General features: G+C 48.5%; 1 protein-coding gene and 1 pseudogene across 2 annotated transcripts in view; both read left to right on the forward strand.

Annotated features, from left to right (window-relative positions):
* The window catches only part of LOC109926076 (class I histocompatibility antigen, F10 alpha chain-like), an 11,687-nt gene extending 10,455 nt beyond the window's left edge, over nucleotides 1-1,232 (forward strand). Inside the window, exon 8 of one of the 2 annotated variants that reach the window (XM_048616736.1) lies at nucleotides 1,098-1,232. The gene's annotated coding sequence lies outside the window, so the exon portion shown is untranslated. The remainder of the gene's footprint in view (nucleotides 1-1,097) is intronic. The other variant, XM_048616737.1, reaches the window with a different exon arrangement.
* A 3,141-nt stretch (nucleotides 1,233-4,373) lies between these two features.
* Nucleotides 4,374-5,303, forward strand: part of LOC109926014 — a 33,997-nt pseudogene continuing 33,067 nt past the window's right edge.

Below are 5,303 nucleotides of genomic sequence, written 5' to 3' on the forward strand. Positions count from 1 at the left end.
GGGTCTGGGCTGGTGTTGGGGGAGGGGGCTGCTGGGTCTGGGCTGGTACTGGGGGAGGGTCTGCTGGGTCTGGGCTGGTGTTGACGGAGGGGTCTGCTGGGTTTGGGCTGGTACTGGGGGAGGGGGCTGGTAGTGGGGAAGGGGGCTGCTGGGTCTGGGCTGGTGTTGAGGGAGGGGGCTGCTGGGTTTGGGCTGGTGTTGAGGGAGGGGGCTGGTAGTGGGGGAGGGGGCTGCCGGGTGTGGGCTGGTGTTGGGGGGGGGGGCTGCGGGGTGGGGGCGGGTGTTGAGGGGGGGGGCTGCCGGAGCTTGGGCAGGGGTTTGGGGTAAGGCAGCAGAGCACGTGAATAGGATAGTTAAGAAGGCATATGGGACACTTCCTTCCATCAGTCGTTGCAAGGAGGTAATGTTGGAGTTGTACAGAAGCATAGGTCAGGTCACAGCTGGGGTACTGTGTGCAGGCCTAGTCACCTCACTACAGGAAGGAAGTGACAGCACTAGAGGGGGCACAGATGTTGCCTGGGACGGAGAAATTGATCTATAAGGAGAGAGTAAATAGACTTGGATTGTTTTCTTTAGAGCAGAGAAGACTGGGAGGGGTGATGTGATTGAGGTGTATAAGATTATGAGGGACATTGACAGGGTAAATAGAAAGCAGGTGTTTCCCTTGGCTGAGGGATCAGGCGTGAGAAGGCATAGTTTTTGAGTAAGGAGCAGGAGATTCAGGAAGGATTTGGGGAAAAAAATCATTTCACTCAGTGGGTGGTGGGAATCTGGAATGCACTGCAAGGCAGTGGAGGCTGGAAGCCTTAAAACCTTTAAAATATCAAACATCCAAGGATATGGGACAAGTGCAGGAAATTGGGATTTGCACACTTTTAGTGGTAGTTATATCAGTACAGACTCAATGGGCCATTTCTGCTCTGTATAAATCTGTGGTGTTTGAGGAGGTGGAGGGTCTGATGGGTTTGCTGGTTTGGGGGGTGGTAAGGGTGATATCTGATGGAGTTTATTGCCCCTGGGAGGCTCTGTTGGGTTTTCTCTCTGTCTCTAACCTGTGGCCTCACTCTGTAACCATCTCCTTTGTTTCTCCTCCGCAGCAGCTTCTCATGTCCCACACACGTTGCTTGAAATCCCAGGAATAAGGTGGCGAAAGGAATTGATGAAGAATTGGGGAATTTGGGGGCGGGGGGTGGTTTACATGAATAAAAGAGTGAGAGAATCTTGATTATAAATTTGTTCGCTCTATTTAGCAAACCTGCTGATTTAAGCTTTGATTTGCATTGATCTCTGTACTGACTGTGGGATGCAGCTTCATTTAGTCACTTCAATCTGGGGCGTGTTTTCACTGTTGTATTGTAACACGTAAAGCTCTTTCGTTATCACTGGGCTGAAGGGAAGGGACTCTACAGGAGAATGACCCTGAGCTCCAGCTCACTCACGTTCTGGCTGCAATGTCAGATACAATTCTGGTTCTGGAGGTTCACGTCCACTCAATCCAACCAGCCCTTCATGGGCCAGTCCCCCAGACGGTGGAGGGGGGGAGCCTGATTCCCGAGACCTTCAATCCCAGTCAATGGGGGGCTATAGCTGATAGGGACTGCTTTGTGTAATTGTTCAGGGTCAGAGGGAAGTGTTTGATTATTTGGGGGTCGGGGGGAGGGGAAGATGATCAGATTTATTATTTTTTGACAATGGGCGAAGGGAGAAGCTTCGTTATACGTTATATCTCCATCTGCAATACTATGATTCCTAAATTTAAACAATAAATTGGATTTGGACTCCACACCGTGTCTGTGTTAGTGTTGTATCTCAGGGTGAGGAGAATTACAATCTATAACAGGGAAAATCCCAGATATCCAATCACTGTGTCTCTGCTTCCCACAAGTTTGCAGTAAACTTTAATTTGTAGAAACTCCGGCCTTTATCCCTCTGATTTCCCTGTGTGCTGTGGACTGTTTTCTTCCATATGTTCTTTTTCCAACGTGCTGCGTTATGCCCAGCTCAGCTTCAGTCTGAGCAGAATCCAGGATGGTATGTTGCCCTCCCTGAGCAGAACAAACAAACATCGGAGTTTGACTCTACTGACAGTCCCAACGAACCCAAGGCATTTCTTACTTATGCAAGATACTATTTACATATGTTTGAGGCACTGGGAGGGTCTGATTACTGAATGGAGCCCAATTTCACTTTGACAGGGTGACCTCAGATGGTGTTCCTTCCCTACTGCACCTTGGTAACGGATGCTCCAGGTTTTAAGTGTCTTTTAGCACATAGTCCTGAACCTCGGAATGTGCCAGTTTGCAACACTTGGTCAAGGTCTAATCCTTACTCTGGAAGACCAACAAGTTTCGGGCAGACCACAGAGCATCTTTGACTGCATTGATAGTCCTCCAGGCACAGTTGATGGTTGTCTCTTTGTACATCCCAGGGAACAGACCGTAGAGCACAGTCCTGTGCTACGGAGCTGCTTGGGATGAACCTCAACAAAAACCATTGCACCTTTCTCCAAACCTCCTTCACAAAGGCACATTCCAATACAACTCACCTGGTAAGATGTTGCTTCCAGGAGTTTTACTCTAAGGACTAGGGGCCTTGGTCAGCTCATCCAGACAGCGCCTGGTCTAGCCTCTCCCACGTGTTGTTGTCTAACATCTCCATGATAAAGAACAGGAATGTCTGGAAGGCCCCGCTGTCTGTGGGCTTTGTGTCATAGTCTGGCACAAAAGGATTTGCTGATCCTTAGGATGTCAGACTGATGTTCCCGAGCCGCCATCTTCCTTCAGGCTGCTGAGCACAGAGCCCTCCCTGTGCACCTTCTGGAAGAAGGAACACAAGTTTGCCTCATCCTGCTTCACGGTGCCAACCCTGCACTGGAAGTTTATCCGTTGTAATTGTACCCACCTCTACCACTTCCTGTGCTGGCATATTCCTGGAACTTTATTCTGTATCTAACCAGGTTCTGTCACTCCCGGGAGTATTTCCAACTTTAAGGAACTGAACTGAACAATATGAATACACACTTGATTGAAATCCTATCAATTTGATAAAATTACTAACATTGATTTTAGTGAAATTTGAACTTACCATGTGAACACACTATTGTTTAGCAATTCGTGAGCCTGGTTGTAATCTGATCCTTGTAGCTATGTTCAAATTAACCTGTTCAGGGATGTGGTAACACACCTCTGGAGCAGATGGGACTTGAACTCAGACTACCTGACTCGCAGATGGAGCACAGATAGTGACACTATATAAACTGCCTGATTGTATCTGTACATTTGGACAGCATGAGGAAGCTGAATGGAACCTGGAGGGTGAGACTTTCCCCAGAGATTACTGATGTAGCACAAGCACTAAGTTCCCATTGGGTCTTAGTGCATCACTGTTATTTAAAAAGAGAGATTGCTCTGTGTTCAATGTTAGAATCAAAGACAGTTCCCTATGTTTGGAAGCAATAGGACTTTTGGGAATTATTCAGCTGATTTTTGATCATTAGGCTGTGTTAGTTCAGACCAGGATGGTCTGGGAGTTTTGAGGGGGGGAGGGGAATGTGCCCAGAATTCCAGGTCGAATACTCAGCGCTGAGGGAAATTGGAGCCAGAGGTATTGGCAGTGAGAGCTCATAATACATCATTGAATTCAGAGCCCCTCATTCCCCCCAATCTGATCCCTTCATTCATCCCCAATCCCAATCAGACCTCTCACCCCCACATCCCAACCTGACCCCCTCATTCCAGCCAATCCAGCCCCCCACCCCGATTACACCCAATTATAATCCGACTTTCTTGTTCCCTGCAAATTGTAATCTAACACCCTTATCCCCCAATCTCAATCCGACCTTGTTTATTTCTCCCCAATCCCAATCTGACACCCACGTTCCCCCAAATCCTAATGTGACACACCCATTCTCCCCAATCCCAATCTGACCCCCTCATTCCCTCCAATCCCAATCCGACCCTCTCATTCCCCCCCAATCCCAATCCGACCCTCTCATTCACCCCCAATCCCACTCCGAGCCCCTCATTCCCCCATCTCAATTTGACCCCCCTGTCCTGGTGTGACCCCCAGTTTTGCATTGTGAAAATGCAATGGTATGATGCCATTATTCCAGTATCATCCTCTGTCCTGATGTAATCTGGTATGATCTCCTGTTCCACTTTGATCCAGTGTTACACCCTTTGTCATGGTGTGCTCTGACTTGATTCATTGTTATGGTGTCATCTGTTGTAACCCAGTGTGATAACCTGTCCCGGTATGAACCCTATCCTGGTGTGATCTGTTCTGATCCATTGTGATCCATTCTGGGTGGTGCTGGCATTGTCTTGGATCTGAAGTTACTTTCGGAGCTGGAGCTGAGGAAGTGAGGCGCGGAGATGGCGCTGATGGAGATGTGCAGCATTCAGGACTGGAATTGGAACGATCTCCCTCTTGGACAGAGCAGCATGCTTCTCAGCCCAGGGCAGCAGCTTGGTAAAAACCGATTAAACTGCAGATGCTGGAAATCTGGAACAAAACCAGAAATTGCTGGAAAAGCTCAGCAGGTCTGGCAGCATCTGTGGAGAGAAATCAGAGTTAACATTATGGGTCAGGTGACCCTTCCTCAGAACGGATGGTAGCTAGGGAATTGTTGACTTTTATGCAGAAGATAGGGTCGGGGTAAGGAGTAAATGATAGATCTTAGGGCTCTCTGTTTCTTCTTCGAGCAAAGACCTGAACCACTACCCTCCTCCACTTGGCTGAGCTCGTCCTCACCTTCAACAACTTCTCTGTTAACTCCTCTCATTTTCTTCAGGTCAGAGGGGTGGCTGGGTACCCGCATGGGCCCTGGTTATGCCTGTCTCTTCGTGGGGTACATGGAACATTCCTTGTTCCAATCCAATTCCAGCCCCCACCCACAACTCTTCCTCCAATATATCAATGATATCATCGATGGTGCTTCCCTCTCTCGTCCAGAATTGGAAAACTTCAACAATTTCGCCTCCAATTTCCACCCTACCCTCACTTTCACCTGGTCTATCTCTGACTCCTCCCCTCCCTTCCTCGACATTTCTGTTTCCATTTCTAGGGATAGACTGGCCACTAATATCCACTATAAACCCACTGACTCCCACAGCTACCTGGACTATACATCCTCACACCCTGCTTCCTCCATCCCATTCTCTCAGTTCTTCCATCTCCATCGCATATGTTCAGATGAGGCCAACTTCAACAAGGGACCCTCCAAAATGTCCACCTTCTTCCTCAACCAAGAATTCTCCACCTATCCTCTCCTCTATCCACCTTCCACTCTCTCCCTATTTATT

Source organism: Rhincodon typus, chromosome 35 (genome assembly GCF_021869965.1).
Source record: "Rhincodon typus isolate 14 chromosome 35, sRhiTyp1.1, whole genome shotgun sequence".
Lineage (NCBI taxonomy): Eukaryota > Metazoa > Chordata > Chondrichthyes > Orectolobiformes > Rhincodontidae > Rhincodon > Rhincodon typus.